We start from the raw sequence: 25,357 nt of genomic DNA, 5'->3' as shown, positions 1-25,357 counted from the left end.
TTTGCCCCAGTCTTTGAGTTCCTTTGAACTTCACTAAGGGAAGTCATACCAACAAACTGAAATCTCTGCTCTGCCCTCTGGTCAGTCCCTGTATTTGGAAATTATACATATGCATGGTAGCCTCTACATATTTTTTTAATACTGATTTGTAAATAATGCCAAGCCACAATTACAGAGCTAGAAACCTCAGCGTGTCTTTCAAATGTCCTCCTGGCTCGTATAAGTACTGAAGGAATCTCAAGCAAACGTGATGCCTCAGACCACGTGTTTGTTGTGCTATTTGGGTATGTTGGCTAGGGAAGATGCTGCTGAGATAGAACAGATATGTGTTGTGTTATACCATCATGAACTCCCAGTAAGACATAGAAAAGACGCAGAAAAGGGGGTACACATGACTGTTGCTATATCTATGATCAGCTGTACTAGAACTAAGACATGAGTTCAGTTGTTACAAAGTAACAAAGCCTCATTAAAAAGTTCCTAAGGGAATAAAGTTTTCCTTTCTTGCGTGTTAATCACTGTTACATTTATCAGACTGTACCACAAGGAATTCTTCAAAACTCAGATCCTTTGAGTTTCAAAGGATAAAATAAGGTAAATATTTTTTTGTACAGTGGTCTCAGGAATTGACCTAGAAGCCTTGGGATTCCTCCAGCCATTTTTCCAGCGCTCTTGTCCCAAAGGCAGGAAACACCAATCATTACCTCTACTGTTAGCATAGCAAGTGACGTAGAAGGGAAAGGTCAGACACTAAGCCAGGTATGCAGGAATATTTCTGATGTTTCCAAATTCAGTATGCCTATCTGAAAATCAACTCTATAATTTCAATTGGGCACAGTGTTCTTTTTCTCCTTCTGTTCATTTATGCTAACATTAAAAGGCTATATTTAAGAGAAATGCTATTAACTTAGACAAATCTTTTCAGTTGAAAGCTTACTTAGCTGTATTTAGGAATAGATGAAGTCATTTACAACCATGCTGTTTTAAGAATGTAATGTACCTTCGATATTCCTGGGTAAAAAACTTTATACCTGAAGGCAGTCTATGTAAATTTTGTTTAATGGATACATCCTTTCAGCATTTTTGTTTAAATATAATGACAACATTTCTTCAGCCAGAGAAAATGATGAATTGTAGTACTACAAGAAATGGATTCCTGAAGATGACAGGAAGTTCAATATTTTGTTAGCGAGTTATTGATGTTTTTATTTGCTTTCTTCTTACTTTATCTAGTGATGACTTTCTCGTTTGCCTGTTCTGAGCCAGAATTCATTCTAACAGCTGGCGACCAGGCAATCACACTCACTCAGTAAATTATCAGATACCAGGGGCCTTCGTTTGCATATCCATGTTAATCTGGTTTTCACAGTGCATCATTCGGTTCACTTTTTATAAATAAATCCCACAAAAAAAAAAAAAGAGCAGATGGGCATGAAGGCTGCTGTGCTTCTTCACAAATGAAGCCATAGCTCAAGGAGCCTCAGAAGGAATGGCTCTGCCCCCTTTACTGAACAGACCAGTGTCCCCCTCTGTGAGCAGTACTGCTGGTTTCACAAATAGGCCCTCTGAAATAAGGTGCTCAGGGTAAGGGGGAAGAAATCAAGACCAAGAATCAGTTCACTGCTGGGCCAGTTCTGGCTTTGTATTTCCCATGACAGTCAAAAGGAAAATGGATTCCTGCACCGTTGAGAGGAAACTTGATTTTCAGGCAAACTTTTTTCTCCTGTACTGTCAGTCCCTGCAGCCTGGTACAGGGCTACATTTTTCCTAATCTTGACACATTACTGCTATTGCAGAAGCTGCAACAAATTCCTTTTGCTCTCTGTTCAAGGAGAATTTCACTGATCTCCAGGAGAAAACAAAAGCCTCCGTTTAAATCCAGCCTGTAGTTTCTTTGTGCAGACAGTGTGAAAGAAAAAACAAGAGGTAAAGCATAAGCTGAAGTACCACTGGTTTCCTAACCCACCAAAAGCTTGAGGACCCCATTCTGGAAACAAAACAGTAAATGACCCTGTGATAACAAACACAATGCCAGAGAGGTCACCATACACAGCAACAGACGCTCCTTTCTCCAGCACTTTTTCCCTTGGCCACTCCAAATGCTTGCCTATGCAGGCTCCAGCTGTCTCCTACCTCTGGAGCACCTTCTTCCACAGCAGCAGTGCTCCTCTGCAGCCTGACACCTCTATCAACCCAGCCTTAATCACAGGATAAATAAAGGGGCAGAGAAAGTCCATGACGGGTCCCATCTTTCTCAGCCCTGTCCTCTTGTTTAAGTGGCTGGGCTCTTTTTCTGAATGAAATTTTTGTAACTACAGCTGACAGACAAGCATTGGAAATCTGTGCCACGAGCTGAGGCTGGAAGAGAAGACAGGAGTTTTGAGCTGGGAGGCGTGGGAGCCTGGAAGGGGGCAGAAGAGGGGCTCTGCTGCAGGGCAAGGAGCTCTGCGGTGAGGGGCTGCCAAACAGGGGGAGGCTCAAAGACGTATGCGACGATGACTCACTGGGCAAGTCTATATTAGTGACTATCATCTATATTATCACTCCCCTTCTGCCTTCTGGGAGGAACGAGGTGGGAAGATTTCCCCTGTGGGAAGCAGCCTGGGAGAGGAAGAGAGGGAGCCGTGGGGTTTGCAGAGAGGTTCTGAGCATGCAGCGAAGCCTGCCAAGGTAATGCTGCATCAGGAGCTCAACGCAACAGGGGCCAGGCCTTTCCCTCCATGCTGAGCCCCCACACTTGCACGTGGACACCTGGGACCAGGGCTACCCTTTGGGGTGCATCATGCAGGCAGGGCCCTGCTGCCAGCCCCCCCCACACACACACACCCCCCAGCACAGCACCATGCCCTGCACTGCTGCCTCCTTCGCCTTCCAAAGGAAAGGAGAGCCATAAGCTACCTCTCCAGCATATGCAAGCACAGCAGTACGCTTCGAAAAGCCTTTCCTCTGAAAACATCCCAGACAGAACAGGTGCCACAATCAGCAGCATAATTCTCTGCCTCCAAAGCAGCAGGGTACTGCTGAGACCGTCCACTGCACGCACACACAGAGCGCTTTCCACCAGCCATACCAACACACCCTCACTAGCTATTGCTTGTAGATTAATTATTTGCACTAGCAGATCTTTCCCACGTGAGTTTCAAAACATTGGGCCATTACGGGACTTGGATTCCTCCCATTACAAGGCAGCAACGCCTTTTTAAAGAAGTAAAAACAGTACTGCTAAATGGATGCAACGACCTCTTATGTTACTGGAGTTACCACAGAGTACATACATCTGGTGTAATTCCACTCAGTCTGTGTGACTTACTCCGTGGGTGATTTTTGAGCCCTTACATCTTATCAATTTACAGAAACGGCCTTTTGTTTGTTTGTTTTTGGACAAAAGCCCAAATGAAATACTTCCCCATCCATGTAACTCTGGGCCTCTAGGCCTTCCTATGTTCCTGTATGTCTCTTTCTCTAATGTGGATAAATAAATCATGCATTTTGTTTTCATTTATCATGTTATCAAAGGCCAGACAGACATTGTCTGACCCAAGAACCCATTAACTGACCCAAGCTTTGCTTCCCCCCTAGGAGACCAAAGTTTTTAACAGACTCAAGATTTAAACACATTTTATAAAAACTATAACATATATATATACACACACACACACATCATATAACTTCTGCTTTAAACAGGACCGGGGAAAACTGAAAAAGGCCAATTCACAGGTCAAAAAAACCTGCAATGAAATAGCAGCAGAGCTGTTTTCATTCTCCATTTCCCAAGAAACAGAATTGCAGTTGTTTGCCAATATTCACTGTTTATGCCAACTAACCAAACATCCCTATTATTTATAACTACCTGGGGTAAGATTTAATTGCTTTTATACATATGCCCCTTTGCCTCTGACTAGACCCCAGATACTACTTGAGGTTGTTCACAGATTACAGTACAACCTTGCCTTAGTACACTCGGAAATATCTTTGTGAATGATATTTCACAGCATGCTCTTGCATGTCCCCTTCAGCAAAACATCATTGATATGCTCTATGTATCGGCATCAGTATTCCTAAAGTTGTCCTGTTTATGTAAAACTGATTTTAAGTCAAGATGTTATGCAGCCTACATCACAGCTGTTCCATAATTAAATTGGATACCATAAAATCCGATGCAGAAAGTATTACCAGGTTGCTGAAGGTAAATATTCATAGATGGCTTTCAGAACAAGCTTGTTCTTTTTAGCTTGGAAAACTATGCAATTTAGAGGTCATAACTTCTAAAATTAATCAAAATCTTGGCAAGTGTATTAAAAAAATAAATCTTAGTGTTAAAAAAAAAAAAAGTCTGCTTTAGCCCAAGCTCTGCTAAAACTACTTGATGGATAGGTGCCTAACATACATCATGCGCAAGAAATTCTATACCTACAGAGGCTTTTGTTGTATACTTTATTACCTGTATTGCCTGTCAATATTCACTCATTTGTTCATACATGCATGTTCATTTGAAGCAACATATCTTTTACCTTATTTTTGCTACAACTTGCTCCGAGAACCATCTCACTGTCAATATCAACCCGCCCACCCCTAGGTATGCGTATGATTCCCATAGGTACTGGCACATACAGAATACGGCATTTGAGAGACACTGCCTCCGCAAAACATCCCTCTCATTTGGTGCATCCAAGGTGGATGCTGCATCCTCTATCCACAGCACAGACAAAGGACAAAGATTTCCGTAATACAGTGGATTTACTGTGTAAGAAGGAAGAAAATGGAAGAGGATTTGCCTTCTGAAACTGGACAGTACTCTTTTGAAGAGCAAGATGCCGTTTTCATTAACTGTTTTCAAAAATCTGCACGTAAGAGGATTCTTCTTTTGAGCGGAATACTTAACAGTCCTTCTCCACTTGTGCACTACTTGACAAATACAAGCATATTGCCCCTTAGGGTGTGTTTTGGCTTGATTGGGGTTTTGTTTGTTTGTTTTTCAAGAAGAAATTATCAGAAAGTAGTAAATGCCAACAGCTCTTCAAGTATGCTTGCTTTTGTATGGTTTGAAGCCCTGCCTCCAAGGGAAAAACACATGCACACAATTTAGTGTTGAAAATACTTCACACTGTAGTAACGGCTTTTTTTCTTCTGAACCTCAGATTATAATTTTTGGAAGTTTTCTAGTTGTAAAGTTAGCTGGGCTATTGGAGAAAGCTGCTGTATGTTATCTTTATACCACTATCCATCAGCATGGAACTTACTGTCCTGTAACTATATATCTCAGATTATAAAATACATATGCATGTGTTTGTTTCAAACGATCAGTTATTTATTTCATAGCTGAAGAAATGTATCTCGAGGTGAGAAAACTCATAGACACCTACTCACTCAACTGGGTGTAAACTTCATTGCAACACACCTTACATTTTTAGTTTATTTCCAGAGGAGAGGATGACAACAGAAATATTAGATCCCAATGCTGCTTTCACCTACACAGAAAGTTATTTCAAGTTGTTGCTCTGTGATTAATCCAAAGATTACACTGAGATATGGCTTGAAAGGCTGACCACCTTTCATACACTCTGGAGAGTGTGAGGGTTTGTACATGAATAATAGTGAAATGTGAATCAGCACGAGTAAATCAGTGATTTGTCTGCTTCACACGTACAACGAAGTGCTAACAGGTTAATTTGCAACTTGTTTTATTTTTATCCTTACATTTCTATCACTGGTAAGCCAGTTGGGTGAGATCCTTTCGCATCATGCTCATTATTCCCATCTCTAAACACAGGTCTACTCAAATCAAACAACAATTTTCAGATTTTTTATTTTTTTTTTTCTATTTTAAAACATCTAGGAGTTTTATAGCAGTCCAGTTGTATGTGCAACTCCAAAACATCCCTCACCTGTATATCTGCCAGCCCGATGCTCGTTTACATCACAGGCCTTTCACCAAGCACTCTTTCACCAAGCACCACTCACACAAGGTGAGTACAGTGCAATATATGCCCATGCAAACTCCTTTACTTTGCCAGGGAGGTTAAAAAAAGATGCTTAAGCATTACTGAAAATTCAAGTTGGACAGAAAAAACACACAAATAGAAAATGCTGATTTAAAAAAGTCCAAGGTACGTCCATGTGTGGAAAACGCACAGAGTAGGTATGGTTATGGAGATCTGTTTCTCCTCCCCACTATTGCCTAAAAGAACAAGGAGCAGATTTTTCATACTGCTTGGGACAGATGCCTTGCTACCCATGAAGATCTGTAATTTGGTATTACGTTTCCGAAATGACTGCGTGCAGCCTCTGCATCATGCTGGAGGAAAGAAGGGCTCCTGCTGCCTTGCAGCCCTACTGTAATCATACTCCACAACTGCCAGGACACCTCAGAGCTCTGCACATCCGTATCTGTTTTCCTTGAGTGGACATTCCCAGAGGAATTTCACTTCTGTGAGCAAACAAAACCATGTAATATGGGACACATGAAAGATACACCAAAACACCCAGACTTCTTCTCCTTAATAAACAGTCCCTCCGGACTGTCAGCCTGCCCCTGCTCTGCAGAACACTGGGATAAGCGCACATCAGTCACATCCTACATTTTCTCCGTGCTGTTTTTTCTCTTTTGCAGCACTTGCAGATATCCACTGGGGAATATAGTAATCCCAAAACACTGCTGCCTCTATGCTGCAAAGGTTTATCATTCATCAACATTAGCTGTGTTAGTGCTTTATAAACTAACGGCTTATTTGTACAGGAAATAAAGACAAATTAGGAAGTTTGCATACTAACATTTCACCTGCCCTGGCTTTGACACACCACCCTGTCCTGTTAGAGAACTCTGTCATTGAAATGAGCTATATGAAAATTATACATACTCTCTGCTTCTAGTCCACATTCTTTTCCCCATGATCAAATTCCTTTTCATAGATATGAGAAGACAAGCAATGTAGGAAGCACCTTGAACATTACCTTATTGCTTTTCCAGCAAATGATGTGGCTGCCTGCCTCTGGAAAAGGTCTGGGGAGCTGCATCAACAGACAGAGAAATTCAAAAGGAGGAGGGAATTTTTGACTGCTCTAATTGTCACTCTGTCCTGAAACCAAGACCTCCAGCACAGCAAAGATCTTTGACACAAAACATATTCAGCAATGAGCAACAATTAAGATGGTTTCCCACACAAACCTCTGTCCTGCTCTTGGCAAACTGCAGGTAATTTGCTTAGAGGAGAAATTTTCTTAAGACATCAATTTGGCAACAAAATTGCCATCAAGGAAAAAAAAATGCAACATCTTGGTGCAGCTGAGAAAAGAGTGCTATATTGTCTCTAGGACAACCAAGGTAGATACCGTAGATTAGGTTCATTTTATCACTCAGTAAAATTAGGTAACAGGATCTGACTTCTCTTTTATTCATCCAGGACACATCTACTTATTCCTAACTTAAGAGTGGACAGAGTAAAATATGGTTTATGAGTGACTTGTTCTTAAATTTCACTTGCATTCTTAAAAGCAGAGGATTTTAGGCATAAATCTGCCACTCATGACATACCTGTTTCCCCTCTATATTCAATTTAAAAGCAGCCTTTATTGAAATGATCACAAATTACACATTGACGTTTGGCAGCCTTTGTTAAAAACAGGAACCTACCACAGCTTCATCAACAGCTCTCTATTGCCATCTCCCCATTTCTTAGCTAAATACACCCAGTATAGCAAAGCAGCTGCATCATTTACTGTTCATAAAGAGGCAGAAATTATGCAGCAATGGACAAAATCAGGTTTTGTCCATTATTTTGCAGTTGTTCTGAATATTTTGTCCATATCCTGTGCATTTTGGTAGGTGGAATGAGAACCGTTTATCTAAATCAGAATGATCCGTCTGAGAAATATTTTCCCCTCCTGCACCTCTTTTATATAAATACATTTTTTCACCCCAAACCTCATATAATATTAAATTCTCCTGGATCACCTTATTAGTACATGTCTATTAATAGCAGACTCTGAAAACTCCTCATTCCTCAATTAATATTGCTCAGCCAAGCATCCCATGCTTGAAAGGTCTCAGGACAACTATGGAAACTTTCTGTTGCAGGAACTGAAAACCTCGAAAGATACATAAGGTCAAGAAGATTTCCTGAAGTTTGTAATAAATAAATAAAATTGTGCTTACTGGTCCAAGTGTTTGCGTAAATTTGGACCAATTACCGTCAAACTTCTGTTGTTTTCCTGGGAGCCTAGGAGTTACTCATAAATTTCAACTGAGTTACATTTCCACACAGATATTTGTTTGGAATTGCAAACTTCCATTAAAATGCTGAAAAATCTTGAAAGCCAAAATTATTTCCATTTTCAGTACAGACTTGTACACTTGTAGAAAAAGTTGTTGACTACAGCCTTCATTTGCAGCTTAAACTATATCCAAGTCCAGATCACTGAAATGAGAACAAACACTCTGAATTTGACTCACAGTATCATAAAAAGTCAGTGTAAGTCAAGCACATGCCAAATAATTAACTTTTTGCATAGCTGACCTAACTCTTCACAAGGATAAAATCAGCTTATCAGCAACTTCATATCAGTGGCAAAATATAATAGAGTAATACACAGAGCAGTAGGTACCTTGCAAGTGCCACAGCAAGTTGCCTGTATTTGTGTTTCACAACTGATCACAGATCCTAGCATCTGAATAACGGGAAGGTGACCTGGAGGCTGGGTGTGTTACATGACTCTCACAATTCTCCCACCAGCAGGGCTCCCCTCTTGCCTGGGAACAATAAATTCAGAGTATTTGGGCTACAGCAAACCTACTTCCAAGAACTGAAATGAGAAAAGTTTTGAGTATTTAATTCTGAATAAAAAAAAATTAAAATGCCATCCATTAAATATAAACTGACAGAACGTAATTCTTTCTGTCTCAGGGTTGTTCATTGACCTTTTCTTTGCTTTCTTGAATAATATCCATGACTAATTTGGGGAAGGATTTAGGGAGGATTACTTCAAGTATAGTGAGGGCTGCACCCTGTGCCAGAAGCTTAAAAAAAAAAAAAAAAAAAAAAAAAGAGAGCAAGCGCAAGAGAGAGAGAACTGGGGCAAATGGAAAGAATGACAACTGCAAATCTGCAAACACATAAATGATCAACAAATACTGGTTGATAGCCTAACATGGTGAGTAAAGCAATCACAGTAAGCCTGCTCCTATGCTTGTCAGCATGTCAAATGAGAGAACACTCATCAGTCAGGTGTCATCAAGTCTGCACAAAATTAAAAGTACAATGGAAACAGGCTGAAGAAAAGGAAACAGAATGACAGTACAGAAAGATGCCCCTCTGTCTTACTTCGGATGTTCAACTAGAGGAAGCGAAGGAAGAAAATGACAGACATTGTATTCATGATTTCCTGCTGCTGCGTGACTGCCTGAACTGGCATGATAACATCTTCTTCTACACAGGTGTGCTAGAAAGGGAATGCTCCACACATCAGATACTGAATTCAATTAAATAAATGCAGGTACTAAGTTAATAAACTGATCTCCAAATCACTGCTATTTTTGTGTCTAGACAAGGTCAGAGTCCCTGTCCCTGAGTTTATTTTCATGTACAGGCATGGAGTCCATTTGACTCTCACTTAAACTTGAACTGAACAACACGAAAACAAAACCAGACCTCTTAGATGCCTATCCCCATGGTTACTTACAACCAACGATAAAAGGATGGTCACTGTGCATGTTTTCAGGGTTTTATCTGTCATTTGACAACACTTCCAACTACCCACTGGTCAGATAAAAACTAAAATTAGACATTGCATAGAGGCCTGGCTTATCAGAGCTAGCACACTTCTGTCATTGGGTCCTCTTATCCACAGCTTTTGTAGAGCCACGGCAAAATAGTCACAGACCTGTGGTACATGAAAGAGGAGCTGAGCATGACCTTCAGTGTCAAAATGACACAACTCCATACTCAGAGCAGCACATCAGCTTCCCTCAGTGCGGAGCAAGGCTCTGCAAGCCAACAGAGACAGGGGAACATGCTGCCTTCTACCACAGACACTACCCTGACACCAACAGCAGTTTTAATTGTGATTCTCATCAAAATGGGACGATAACAACAAAGCATCTGAAACCAACTTTCTGTATTCTACATGAGAGCAAAAAACATGTCCTTTCCTCCAAACTACGCTTCTTTCCCCCATGCTCCTCTCCCTCCGCCTCCCCCCTGCTTTAGCTTAATATTCAGCTGTACTTTCTGTACCTCCTGAGAGTTGAATATAACATACTTGGTTCCTTACTGGACCTATTCATGACAAATTTCACTGCCAATTTCTAATGCTTCTTTTAGCAGCAAAGTTTTACCCCTCGGTATGTTTTCAAGCTTCCGATCCGGCTGAGTTGCTGCAGTGTGTTCACAGGAGTCAACCTATGATATTGCCCTGAAAGGAGCAAAATTTCCACTTGCTGGCACTAGAGTGGAAAGAAGTCTTAAATCGGTGACAGGCCACAATTCCTCTTCTCCTATTAAAGCGGTATGTGGTACCACACACTCTAATTTTCCAAGATGTGCCCCCTTTTTCAAGCTTCTCACAGAAGGAGCACTTAAAGAGGAAAGACAATCAAGGGGTGAGTTATCCTGGAGGACCAACAGCATCTCCAAGCAGGATCCTGGTCTGACATTCATGAAATGGCCCAGGGCTCTCCCTGCCTACACATACATACACACACAGAATATCACCCACCTGCTTTCATTCCTCATTTTCCTTTCCACAGCATTCCCAATTTTCGTGTCACAAATTAGGTATCCCAAGTAGAGCGTTGTAAGGAAGGTCCTTTGCAAAGCGGGTTCCTTAACAGTACTGTTCAGAAAGGATTATGACAAATCACCAAACAGGGCTGTAAAAACCACAACGCAAATTGTTCTGAAAATCATGCATTACTGTTTTTCTACGCATTTTTTTTCATGCTGCTTTGCAGTGTGCATTTTCATATTGTGTTTGAACAGTGAGATTGATTTAATTGGCAATTGTTTATCTAATGGTGCTAGCCTCCTACATTATTATTATTTTTAGAGGCAGCAAAAAGTTCTGATGAAAACGTTTTAAAGTTGAAAGAACATCCACTATAGAAATAAGTTCCAAAATCATCTAAGAAATTTCACAGAAATGCAACAAAATAGTAATGATTTTCACTGCAATTTCATTAAACTGAAGTATATTTTCTACCTTATCAAATGGGGAACAAGTACAACTTTATCCTCAGTGTTAACATACTACTTTCAATTACCTGTACCTTTATATTAAGTTTAGCTACAAGACATTTACTTGCATGCTTCTAAATATATAGTTGGGTTATTTCATTTTATAGTCCACGCTGCCTGGAGACTACAGAGTCAGAGGGGTTTTTTATTTTTTTCTTTAAGAGCAGCTTTATTTTAAGAATATATGACCAAGAAGAGTAAAACTGAGAAGAAGAAATTCAAGGAAATGTATAAAAAATAAACTCTGCTATCCTCTCTAACCTCTCCATTGGTTATATTGAGACTATCTTGTCAAAGCCACTTGCAGGCTAGGTTGGCCATATGTGCACACTGCCTAGGCTGCAGCAAGGCACCAGCCTCTTTGTTTAACAAGCAGTAATGCTTTGAAAATATTAGGCTTTTGCTGCACTTTGCAGTCTGCACTCGTATGTAGTTTGGATTCATCTTCTGGATTCTAGGCACCTGAAGCATCATTAGTCAACGTACACCCAGAGAAGAGGCATAACCCAAAGCATTGTATTCACATGGCCAGGTCAGCATGATGCTATAGTCAGTGTGACCCAGAAATCTGGAGGCAACAATGCCACGCAGTAACCAGTCACGATATCATCTCAACACAGCAGATGTTTATGATCAGAAAACTGTCACTGAGCTTCACAAGACTATAATACCTGGGACCCGACTACTTACAAGCTTGGGCCAGGCAAAAGTCTCAAAGCATGCAGAAGTCATGATCAGTGACACCAGCATAACTGAAATGCTTATGGCAGTCATCCCAGGAAAATGGTAAGTGCCACACAAATAGACGCTATCCTCCAGTAGATGCTACACAACAGGGATTCCATAGACATTCCCAGCCCAGCAAGTATGGCTTTCTGTCAGAAAGCAACTGTTGGTTTCATTGCTAAGCTGAGGACAAGCCAGATGGCTGTGATTTCACACACCTGCATGCTCCAACAACTCTGACGCCGATGATGGCTACAGGAATAGGCTGGTGCCAAGCTAGGAAGGCCACAGGGTAATGTGAGTTTGGTGCAGACAGAGGGTGATGACCACCCTCTACTTCTGGACTGGGCAGCCCATCCCAGACCTGACACTATTCCACACTTTCTGCCAGCTCATTCAGCCCACAGCCCAGTCCTGCAAATCCAGTCCTACCAAGGGATGCCGGTATCACTCTGCCAGAAACCGTGTGAGGTGACAAGCCTTGGTTCAGTAAGAATCACAAAAAACTAACCCAAAAAACCCACACACAGCATAAAACTGGCACAGGAGCTAGACCCCTGCATGTGAACCAGCTGGCTATCCATGACTGCAAGGAGGTCACCTCAGCTCTCTTACCTGCAGCTCGGGCTGTCCCAAGTCCCTCACACACAAAACAGCTGAACCCCTCCTGCCTTTTCTGTCTTGCTAGTAACGCTGCAGTGAAAAATAATCCCTCCACAGTCATTACAGAACAGCCAAGGAGGACACTGGGCACAGCTGCTTATAAAGGTGACAGTGAGGTGGCCCTGGGGTCCACATGGTTATGGAGAAGTCAAGTATGGCACAAATGCTTGCCAAGACCTGGCAGACCACAGTCAGGTGCTGTGGAATAGCAAGTATCCCTCACAACACCCAGCCTTTTACATGTCAAACAGTGTGAACACGGATGTGGTTCTCCAGCCAGAGCAACAGCCATGGTGGCATACTGCAAAAATTGCACTTACTTGGCTCTTAAAAACCAGCATTTTATCTCAGTGTTCGACAAAGCCAGCATTTATCTCAATGTGGTTACACAGCAAGCCTGTTTCTTCCACCCTCTCCCCAGAAATTCTCTCATTTCAAAACCAGAGTTGGTTGCTGTTCATGCCACTGTCTGAACTTTTGAGTGGAGTTAGCTTTTGGTGCTTTGTTTCTATCACCAGATTCCCCAAAATTCCCCAGAAGTATGAAGACACTCAGAAGAAAACAGAGAACTGGTTGATTGATTACCTTTCTCTCCACCTGAATTGTATTCAATTAGCTAATTTCATTCACCTTGTGACATCTTCATTGCCTTAGGTGTATACTGGTACAGCTCTGCTAAAGTCAGGTACTCTGATATAACTTCACGGATAAAAATGGCAGAGCATCTGGTCTCACATCTGAGGCCATGCCTGGGCCAACAAAAAAAACCAAAACCAGAGGATTTTAGATGTCAGCTACTGAAAGTATTTAACAAGTAGTTCCCAATACAGTGTCTGGGGAGAGATGGGTGTCATTAAGATGACTTTACCTTTGACAAGACAAAGAACAGTATAATCAGATTTTGCACATCAGTAGACACACAAATTCAGCAATTGAAAGGTTAATGACAGAACGTGCTTATTTGCTTTTCTACCACTTCATTTCATCTCAGTGCCGGAGGAAATAACATTAGAAAGTTTCCCACATAGTATTTTAAGCCAAGTTCTCTATTGAAATCAGCATTAGTAGGGAGTACTGGTTAAAAATAGATGACACCTTAGTCTAGTATCTCTGTGAAGATAAATATTTAAGCAATATTTTTTAAGATCCAGAGAAAGCTCAGAAGGACCCCCAGAAATGCTTCTGCAGAAGCAACTAGCAGTAACCTCTGTTACCAGGCTTTGACTCAAGACAGATCAAAGCGTTAGGCTCTCCCTGGAATGAACTTGTGATAGCTAAGACTACAAATAACCTCACTAAGACCATTACCCAACTCATAATGAACCAATTAAACAGTTTGCATCAGTTCTTTATGGAAGTTGCCTCTATCTCTCGCAGTTCCCCTCCCTTCTTAGAAAAACTTGTTCAGACAAATTTAAATTACATTTTAGGATCTGTATCAATATCTCATTACAGGAGTTTCTTCTTTCCTATCATCTGAACGAGCTGTGAACTCAGTGCCACTTCCTTTTGATGTCTGGGAGATGAAGCTTGCATCTTAATGAACTTCTCTATGGAAGACTCAATTCACAAAATACTCAGTTTACATAGGAAAAAAAGTTTAAGCACGTCATTCTAGTTTGTCTCAAACACAGATGGGGAAACTCCAGAGCAAAATCCCAGACGTGAAGCTGCCCTGCAGCCCTCTGCTTCATACTGGCATCAGAGGGAGTTCCATGCAGCATATGTGTGCAGACAATGCAACAAGAATGTGCAACGCAGATAACAGATCCGCAATGCAGATCAGACACTAGGGTTTTACTCACAGGGTGATAATTCAGCTTCACTATTCCCACCACAGCATCACACAAATGCTGAGGCTGGAGGGGGCCTCTGGAGATCATATAGTCCAGCCCCCTTGCTCAAAGCAGTGTCAGCTACAGCAGGTTGCCCAGGACTGTGTCTAGTCATGTTCTGAATATCTTTAAGGACGAAGACTCCACAACTGCTCTGGATAACTAGTGCCAGTGTCTGACCACCCTCAGTTAAAAAAAAGAATAATAAAAAAAAAAAAGCCCTTTCTTATGTTTGAATGGTGTTTCCTGCATTTCAGTTTTTGCCCTCTGTCACTGAGCACTACTGAGAAGAGTCTGTCCACATCTTTCTTGTGCGTTCCCTCCCATCTGGTATTTAGATTGACAAGCTCCTCCCAAGCCTTCTCTCCTCCAGGCTGAACAGTCCCAGCTCTCCTGGCCTCTCCTTCTATGTTAGATGCTCCAGTCCTTTAATAACCTTCAAGGTCCTTTGCTAGACTCTTTCTACTAGCCCTGTCTCTCTCATACTGGGGAATCCAGAACTGGACCCAGCACTCCCCATGTGGCCTCACCAGTGCTGAGCAGAGGGTAAAGTTGACCTGCTGGTGACACGCTTCCTAATGCCACCCAGGATGCTGTTGGCCACCTCTGCTGCAAGGTCACATTGCTGGCTCATGGTCTGAGTTGTTTCCACCAGGACCCCAAGGTTCTTCTCAGCAAAGCTGCTTTCCAGTCAGCTAGCCCCCAGCATGTACTGGTGCATGGGGTTGTTCCCCACCATGGTCAGGACTTTGTACTTCCCCTTGCTGAACTGCATGAGGTTCCTGCCAGCCTGCGGAGGTCCCTCTGGACGACAGCCCACCCGTATGTTCTATCAACCACTCCCCCTGTTTTTGGACTTATTTTTTCATCTACAAATTTGCTGAGGGTGCACTGTGCCCCACCATCCAGGTCATTAACGTTAAACAGCATAAATCATAGTTGTATAAGCCATACATAGCAAAGCCATGCTGGGAAAAAAAAAAAAAAAAAAAATCAATCTCTGTAAAATATACTGAATCAATTTGTGCTATTAGAAACTTTTCATTAATTATTGTACAACTGTTTCAAAAAGAATGACATACAGCATATGACAAATCTGAGTTTAACTTCAGTTCAGAAAAAAATGGGCAGTTGTCCCTGCCCACGGCAGGAGGGGTGAAAGTAGATGATGTTTAAGGTCCCATCCAACCCAAACCATTATGTGATTCTATGAAATGACTTCAAAAAAACCCAAACAAACAAACAAACAAGGGTAATTTGGCTGATGTTCTGCTGCAGCACAAACCAAGGAGCCTGTATTCTGTTGATACCAATGCATAAGATTTCTTTTGTAAGAAATTAGGACAGTTTTGCTAGCACTAGAGCTGATATGTCAGGATAACACAATTATTTATATTATATAACAAATTATAAAGCAAAAAAGTGTGAAGTATTTTTTTTTTCCAGAGAATTAGTGCAATGAGCAAACATGTAAAGCCCAAGCAACACGAAGAAAACCTACATTTCAGGTCATGGCTTGCCAACACCATCCTCAGATGCTCAGAAAGTACCTTGGCTACATTAGAATCAGCATTTAAGCAGTGGAGAAAAAAGGTAAACAGTTAAAGGGTGTACTGATTAAAAGTCTGCAAGCTTCACGGAGCTTTTGTGAAAGCCAGTGGGCATTCCTTAGACAGGAATTTGCTGTATCTAACCCCGGCCACTTGATTAACGCATTATAGACAGCATTGCTCATGATCCAGCAAAAACACTCTGCCATGTTTATCAGTTTCATAACATTAATCAACAAATTTGCAAACTTCAGTGTATGAGCACTGTTTTGAAATACCAAGCCACATACCCAGCTGCAGTAAATCAGTACGACTCCATGGAAGTCAACTGAGTTTTATGCCAATTTACACCACATTTGGCCCTCTGTATTTACACTACTGTACTCTGTAATTATTTCACTCAAGTACTGCTGACATTGTGGATAATTATATTATGAACAACTTTAAAACAATTTAGGAAGTGAAGAAGCCCTCAAAAGAGGGTACAGTGCCATAAGAGGAATCAAATTTTCTCAACAACTCCTCTTCAGAATGAAACTGAGTATTACTTGATTATGAATAATACCGTTTGGAATTAGGGCAGACTTAACTATAACTGCTGCAAGAAGGCAGTAGGATAATAAGCATCTTTTTGATTCAGGAGCAGATACGATTTGTGACAATTACCTGACAAAAATCAGTCTTGAGGTTCTAAGTACCAGGTGTATAAATGTTATCTTCATCTTAGAAACCACAACTACAGATGCTCACACTGATCTGAATGAGGCCTGCGCACATCATTTGCAAAGAAGGAAAAAAAGCTTCTGATCAATTTTACAGTAAACGCTCTTCAGTAGCTGTTATTTAAAAGAAATAGAACTCCAGGTCTGGTCCTCTTTCAGCTGAGCTGAGAAGATTTGCTGTGACCAGGAACTCTTAAGTGCTCACGTGGAAAAGGAGACAGATCAAAAGGTACATATATGACAGAAGGAATCACTAGGCACAAATGGTGACCCAAAGCCCATTATTCCTAGGTCAATTTCCACACCTCAGAATCAATGCCTTTCCACCAAAAAGAAGATACGAGATTGCTTTTTGCCAGAGTAAGAGCAGCACGGACAGCAAATTTAAACCATAGGCCTGGTTTCAAAACAACCTGAGTCAATTTATAAAGTTCAGATGGAAACCAAGTAACACATGATACTTTTAGCAGTCTCGCTGTGAACACTTCAGTAGATTCAGATCCAAAAATTATTGGAACTAAAAATAAATGTCACAATCTGCAAACTAGAGACACCGTGGCTCTGACGTCAGCAAGTGCCGAGTACTCAGATGGATAGTGTGATAATTTCCAAATGAGACCTTTCTATTACATAAAATAGTTTCTAGAAATTGCAGCAGGCAGCTTAACATGCAAAAACCACATAAAGAACAGCCACCAGCAAGTTATGTGGGTAAGGGGTGTTGACAACTCACAGCAGCTTTACTTACCTAGACGTTGCTCTATGTCTGCAAAGTCACTGGTAGGTTGGGCTGCGAATTTCTGGCAAAAGAATTTCCAAGAAAATACGGCAGTTACCAAAAATCATTTTGCATAGGGAGGCAAACCAGACAAAAATCTTCATCAGAAGCCACAGATCTAAAAGAGAGATACACAGAGCAGGGGGTGCCAACAGGTGACTGCAAGAACCTAGGGCCTGGTGTTAATAGCATTCCCAGGGGAATCAACAATCAGATCTGTTGGGTGGGTGACACCTGCAGCAGGTATGAGGATTTCCAATGTGTCCCAGATAAATGTTTAGTGTAGATTCTCACTTGGGTTTTATTACAAAAAAAACCCAAAACACCACACTCAAATTTGTATTTCAGTGCATAAAAGGCTACTATTTTCCTAAGACAGAACACAGTTTTCTCTCCAGATCTGACTGCCTTAAGTATCCCTTTTTCCTCCTCCTTCAAGGCTCTTCACATTAAGAAGAAATGCAAAACATTAGTGAAGATTAAGCTCTTATCCATTAGCCTTAAGATTATTTTAGGTAATTTCATAATTGCTGTTGTTGTTATTCACTTCAAAGTATGCCTGAACTCTTACTTGTAGGTTTTGTGGTCTCAGAACGAAACCAAATCTGTCCCTGGCTGGATTGAATCTGGAGGTTCTTTTACCACATCCTTTAGGAAAACATCACAGTGTAACAGACCACTTTACTTCATTGTCATCAGCCAGCCATTTAAAAGCAGATTAAACTGTATAGGAATTTCCTTTGAGTGCCTTTTTAATGTTTCTTGCTTACACAAATTAAAGAACTCAAGATAAAGCTTCAGCAATTGATTAGTCGAAGACTTATCTCTGCTCATCGCACTCTCTCTGACTGCCAAGAGTGAAAAAGCCACTAGCCCTTTTTTCTTATTGGGAATGAAACATATACTGTAACAGTCTTAATTCAGTAACAGGATGAGCAACTTGCAGCCCACAGGACATGCACAGACTGCCAGAATGATAATTCTGTTCCAGAGCCCGCATCCCCTCCTTGCCAGTGCCCTTCAAGTGCAGGCTGTAGGCTGGAAGAATAGGCCAGGTGGGCACCAGCCCCCTTCCAATGCTATTTTGCCTGAAAGCCCAACTGCTCCTCCCTGTTAGGTGACACTATGAGAGTCAGTTCGCATCAGGAAACCCTAGATCTCTCAATGGGCACAGAAAGATCACCTGGGTATAACCAATGGCAGGAAGGGAGGGGGTCATGGCATAGAATTCACTCAATCTACCAGAGTAAGATATGTGGTCCACTCTACCAGGGTGATTAGGCACAATTTATAGCATAATAGTAGCAGCAGTAATACCTTTCATTAGTATTAATTATAGTACTCAAAGCTGCAGCACAAGCTGTGACTGGTTTCTTACGCACTTGTGTGTTATGTCTTTCCTACCTTCCCCGTAGCAGCACATTCTGTGACCTGCTGTGTTTCCTGCCACTCTGCTCTTGGGCTTCTCCTCCAAACATTGCCTTGCTTGCTTGTGTGGTCACACACGGTGCCTGGTTCACAGCTACAGATGTGCTGATAAGCTATAGAGTATGGTAGTGCTGGTCAGCAGGACAGTAACTCTCGGAAGCGCGTTGCTGTTCTCTCTCCTATCCATTCCTTCAATGGATTTTTTTTTAATCCTTTGTTATTCTACCATCAATTGTCACAAAATAGGTAGGAACTATGTACCTTTGAGATGCCCACCATTCTGATAAGTTACTGATCAGGTTCAGCTACACCTAAGAGGTTAATGGGAAGGCTGACTGAGAGACATACAGCAATTTCTTTAGGAAAAGGATAGCCAGTTTTCCTTAAGAAACCAAGCTAAAAATTATGTCAATGGGAATTGCAAGGCATCCCAGCTTGGTATTACTGTGTAAAGGCTATAAATCTCTCATGGCAGAGACAACTAAATCGTGCATTATTAAACACTTCCTCATCAGGACAGACTATCCTTAGAATTGTGTATTCTCCTGTTGTAACTCCCTGCGCATGTAGTTTCTTCTGTAAACCCGCAAGGAAGACAGGGTTGGCAACTTCAGGAAGCCAAGCAACTAATCACAGCCCCTGGAACAGCCTTGTATACCCATGTGAGTGCTGCACAGACATTTGAGACTGACGGGCCTGTAGAGGTACAACACAGTTGGATTTAAAAATATGATCCCCCTCTGTGTGCGGTGGGGGCTAACATAGTCCATGTCAAGGGCTCGGGGTGATCTGTATGCTTTCAAAGCCAGAACTGGAAGCCTTGCACAGCTGCAAAAAAAATGCTCAGAGTTTATTTTGATAAAAGGTTCAGGTGACGTACATCAGCGTGGTCATGGTCAGTCCTCAAAGCAGGACTTCCTTACTACCAGGACTTTGTTTATCCACAGAGCTTCAGCTCAAACTCTCATTCTCATTTGGGAAGTGGATTTCTTCCCTGCCTTTCAGAGGCACAGCTCTGCCAGGACACCCACAGTCTGTCTGAATTTCTCAACTTGGGTCTTTTGATGTGTCTGATATTTACAGGGACAGAATCGCTGGCTTTGCTTGTCATCAATAATAAATCTATCCTATGAAGAACAAGAAGACTGTGATATCAAAGAGAGAGAGAGAGAGAGAGAAGTCCATTTCTCTTTCAACTGCCTGAAAAAACACCTTCCTCTTGGACCCGTGTGAATATACGTGAAGTGAGAGAGAGAACAGAGCCTTTGAACAGTAACCGGTATAAATCTTTCTCCTCTGATCATTCCCTCTCTGACTCATAAATCTCAATCTACTAAGAAATGAGTGCATAGCTCTCACAAAGCATAACATGCACCTAGAAGGGAGGCACAATTAAAAGAAGAGAGACAAATTATGTGGAAGCCATTTCCTTAATGAACAGAACACTTTTCACTTCTTATTCATCATAATGAGTATCAATAAATAACAGGAATAAGCAACAGGTTTCAATAGAATAGAGATGAATTTAAGTTTAATGCATGTAAAGTGCCTTATGATAAGTCTGGATTGAGAAAGATGTTGAGAAGAGTGGCTTTCAGGAGAGACTGCTCACATTTTAACGTTTAGCGAGACATGGATCTGCTGTTGATGGTTATAAAAACCAATGAGAAAGCATATTTTATGTTTCCAGCCTTCCGCAGTCTTTTTTTTTTAAAAAAAAAAAAAGTTAAGGCAAGTGAGACTTATCTCATGTTTTTGTGTGTTTTTAAAAAACAAGAAGAAAAATCCAAACAAAAAAAGGCAATGAACAAATACTGAGACCCAGGAGGGAGGGCAGGCTTTATTCTACCCCATAACTAGCCCTCAGCTCCTGTTCTTCTGTGGTCATGGCCACAGCCCTCCCACACAGCATCACCTCCCTCTCTGATTTTCAGGCCTCACTTCCCAGCTTAGGTAGCTACTGCAAGCTTTGGTGCTGCCCAGAGAGTGTCAAAACAGGAGAGGTAGTAAAGGATGAGTCCTGGAGGTCCCTGTCTGCCATGTAACTGGAGATGGGCTCTTCCTATGGTTCAGGCAAGGTAGAGGGAAGGAAAGCTCATACCTTTTATTCCCACCGATGCCACCTTGACCCACACGATAGAGGCTTGTGGGCTCTGGCTCCCAGCACACATTGCTGTGACCAAATTTTTTGCATTTGGAGCACTGCAGTATCACCTCTGTTCTGTAGACCAAGTGGCCGGTAGCTGGCATGAGCAAGAGTTCATGTTACCCATGACCAAACCAGAAATACAGGAAGATTAGCCACCGATGTGATTTAAGACTCCCAAAGCAGAAGAGAAGCAGATAAGGAAAGCAAAGCAAACTGTCCTTGGAAAGATACAGAAACTTTACAACTGACTTGGGAAAATCAGCTATTAAGGTAAGCAGGGATGTTACCAGCCTCAAGCTAAAAGCAAGAAATATTTTGAAAGGTGACAGAAATTAAGAACCCACGCAAGCCACGAGCTTAAAAGCACCCTGAACTGGAAGGAACTGAATCTGCCTTTCTGGTTCCCAGGACACATGGCCTTGGTAACAGATGGTATGTATCACTTTCTAGTCCAGCATAGCCACGCAGGTATCCAGTAAGGCTTGTGTGGTACAGGACAGAGGGTCTTTGCCTCATCTGCTGACTATTCAGCTGCCTGCTACTCTGATTTATCCCTCTGGGAACATTCCCACCCCAAGCCCCCACATGCTAGATAGAGCCGGCTGGACTACTCTGTGATTCCAGACCAGCTTTAGCTGTCATGCAGGCCCTGGACTAGGATGGGAGGTTGCACTTAACGTTTTGTCTCAGGTGAACATCTCCATTCTTCCCTGGATGTCTCAGTCACCCTGTACCACAGGATCTCTCCTGCCACAAGATCTAGCACAGACGTTACACTGCATAAGCACCACCATGGCCATATACCCCAATGCAGTGTCCCAGGTCTCCAGACTCAAAATAAACACTCCATCTCTCTTGTACATCAAAACCAAATGAGTCTAGGAGAAATCATGACATCTTGGACACACCAGATTTTCAGCTGGAGCAGTGCCACCCTGGTGACTTGGTTGACTCCAGGTGGCAGCCTGGGGACAAATGCAGCAGTTTCTCTTGTACCATCCAACAGAAAGCAGTTCCACAAACTTTCAAGTGGTATTTGGAGAACACCCAAACCTGTCTCTTGTTTCTCTGCACCCCCTGGTGGGTGCCAGCCAGGCATCATCAAAATGCCTGCTTGGGTAATGCGGCCAGGGAGCAGCGGGCAGAAGATAAAGCAGGCTGTAAAGTTATTACATGCCTCCTTAAGAGCTCATCAATTACCACTGTTAATTCTTACCAATACTGATAGCACTGCTGCTTATTACAGGGACCTAGCAGATCTAAAAGCAGATCTAGGAAGAGAGTTTCCAAGTTACAGACTTCACTGTCAGCAGCCACTGCCAGCCCCAGCCAACATACAGATCACGCAGCCCTGATGAGACCATACACCCACCACCCAGTATTCCTGGGCATCGATCCGCTGCCAGCAGTTGTACATACAGGGATGTTGATCCATGCACAGCTTTTCAAAAAGAAAGTGATCGCAGGTCCTGTAATCATGAACTTACACATTTGTGCAAAGAAAGGTACTGGATATATCTGATTTGTTGCGTAGAAGCGATCAGCTTCTTGGTCCACACTTCATATGTCTAATTATACTTTCTTTTCTTGTCAAAAGGGGATAATCTGCCATTCTCCATATTCCACTGTATTTTCACATGTAATTTAAATTAGGGCCTCCCCTGCCTTTGCTAGACAAATAGACTAAATGCCAGAGAGAATGGATCTTAAAATCTGTATTTTCAGCACTGCACTAGCATAACTGGTCAAGACACAAAATTACTTACAACTTCCCACTCAGTGCAATACTGCCAACAAGAACATACTACAAACTCTTGCAGTTCTCTCTTTAGAGAGGTATTCAAGCTTGTTCAGACCAACCTTGTGCTTGTTCTTGGTATCTTCAGAAGAGATATTAAAATAATTGTATAAAAATATTCAGGACCATCAGAAAACTTTTTAATTATGGAGAGATCATGCACTATACTTATTTAGGGTGTAGAGAGGGGGCTGTTTTCATTTAGTTTTTGCTTTACATCCTAAAGATGGGTTATTACTGCAGGAAAAGTACAACTGAAATGATCACATTCCTCCTTGTTTAAATGTGTTTCAGCTCATATCTAGATGTTGAACAAAATCAAATATAGATCTCTCCCTAATTTTCCAAGCTACAGAACAATAAGTACTGCACAGTAGAAAACAACATCTAATACAAGAGGTGGCAACTGGGATTTCATGCTACTTATATGTATTCACATAAAAAGATATGCAATCACAAGGAAGTGTGACTCATTTGACACTGGGGAGATATTTTCTTTTTAACTGTGCATGGAAGATAGTATTATCATACACTGCTGTAACAGCACTGAATTGGTAGGAAGGGATTCGCTGCATTTTAGTTTGTAGCAATCATGTTCAAAGCCAAGGCATGGTTCTCTCTGTTAAAATCAGTTCATACAACCCAACATTGCCCTACACAGCCCCTGAGATTCAGCCACTGGATTCCTAATTAAGACATGCTGGACTGGACAACTTGCAAAGTGCATTTCATTCCCCAAAAGGCAACAGGGTAGCAACATCTTTCCCTAATGTCTAGTAAACAAGGGGAGCCCGTGCTCCCTGGGCAAACACTGGCACTTAGACACACCAGTTAAATTCTGTCAAGGAAACACTTAAAAATCATGACACACAGAAGACCCTGATAAATCAAACACGCAACCTATTGCACAAAAGGTGCTATTGCCTCCTAAGCCCCAGTTGGCACTATAATATCAACAAGATCCCAAACTGAATAAAAACATCACAGTGTTTTTATTTTCTCATGTCTTCAGACAGTAATTGCAACGTACTCTCTTGTCTTCCACTCCTCTGCATAGCTCTTAAACACATAAGGGGCTTTCTTCATATAAAGTTAGACCGTTAAAATTTACTTTGCAACAACAATTTGTTTGGATTTCCACCTATAAAAGCCACCAGAAATGCCACATTGTACAGTAATTTCTATACTGATGAAACGCAAAGGTTCTGCAATGTTTATAAAGCCATTTAAACTGCATTAGTGAAACTATTTTGCTAAATTACATTTTCCAACTCATCAGTCCTTATTACACTATGTACCAGCTCACTTCTTCCAAAAGTCACCACTACTCACATAATCAAATCATGCCATTTGAAACGCTGTGACATTATTTTGTCATATAAAACAGTTGATATTATCTTGACAACAGCAAAGTAATGTTCTGCTACCCAGAACTTGTTATAGAAGTGAAAGCTGAAAAAGAGAGATTTTAAATATCAGAGACACAAAGCATTTAAAAGCTATTTAGTACTACAGGTCATCATAAAAGGAGGATCCAGGTTCCAAAACACTTGTCCTAAATAATTTCAATGGCAATATTAAAGAATGAAAATGCGCTATGGAATTACAGGGTTTATTTATACAGACTGACATAAACTCAGTTTATGGTAATATGTTTTTAAATGTCAAGCAGTATAAACACGACATCTGAAATTACTGCTTAATAAAATTACTTAAATAAGTACCTTCAAAATAATGGTTATATGAAGACTGAATTAAGTTTGTCAGACTGAGGTATAATCAAAATCACTGTAGTCAGAGAAATTCATCCAAAGCAAAAACCATTTTATGCTTGTATGCATGTTTAGTAGCAAAGTAGAACATAGTTTTTCAACAACAAGGAGCTCAAAAAACACTTGGAAAAATAAATTCTGCCACTCACTTAGCTTTCTGCTAGGCACACTAGTTTCCATGTTTTGGTCAAAGATCCACTGCATGCACACAGCTTCTCTATTTTACCTCATTTTGAGAAAATTATTTTCAGAAAACACGCCTCCAAGAAACATCTGACAACTGTACCTCCATATAATTAAATAAGAGAGAGGAGAACCCAACAATAGATGTACCACATGCTTTACAACAGCAGCAACCACTTGCTTGCAAGCACCTGGCCAGAATCCTTCTCCTTGGCAAAATAAATTAACGCTAGATGTTTCTCAAGACATTACATCAACAGAAAAAGGTTTAGCTCTCCCTTGCATCAATAAAGCACATAATCTGACCTAAAGTCCAAGTCTTCATCACTAAACCACTTTCAAATGAAACTACACCAACCTTCAAAGGCATCTTCATATAATGAGCTGTCTTTGTTGACCACTTTGACTAGTTACAGACTTTGTATCTGACTAGTCCATAATCTTTTAAGAAGGCTAATGAGGTCTGAGAAGCAGAAGATGAGCCCAGTCAGTATTATTTGTGGACCCCTTTTTTTTCCACTCTTC

The 25,357-nt window shown here is 41.3% G+C and overlaps 1 protein-coding gene across 3 annotated transcripts in view; it reads right to left on the bottom strand.

Moving 5' to 3' along the window:
• LOC130148136 (dual specificity calcium/calmodulin-dependent 3',5'-cyclic nucleotide phosphodiesterase 1C-like) overlaps positions 1-25,357 on the bottom strand; it is a 371,754-nt gene that overhangs the window by 236,087 nt on the left and 110,310 nt on the right. The window lies entirely within an intron of this gene.

Source organism: Falco biarmicus, chromosome 4, assembly GCF_023638135.1.
Source record: "Falco biarmicus isolate bFalBia1 chromosome 4, bFalBia1.pri, whole genome shotgun sequence".
In the NCBI taxonomy this organism is placed as follows: Eukaryota; Metazoa; Chordata; class Aves; order Falconiformes; family Falconidae; genus Falco; species Falco biarmicus.
The sequence above is the reverse complement of the archived record's forward strand: the minus strand, read 5'-3'. Positions and strand labels throughout refer to the sequence as shown.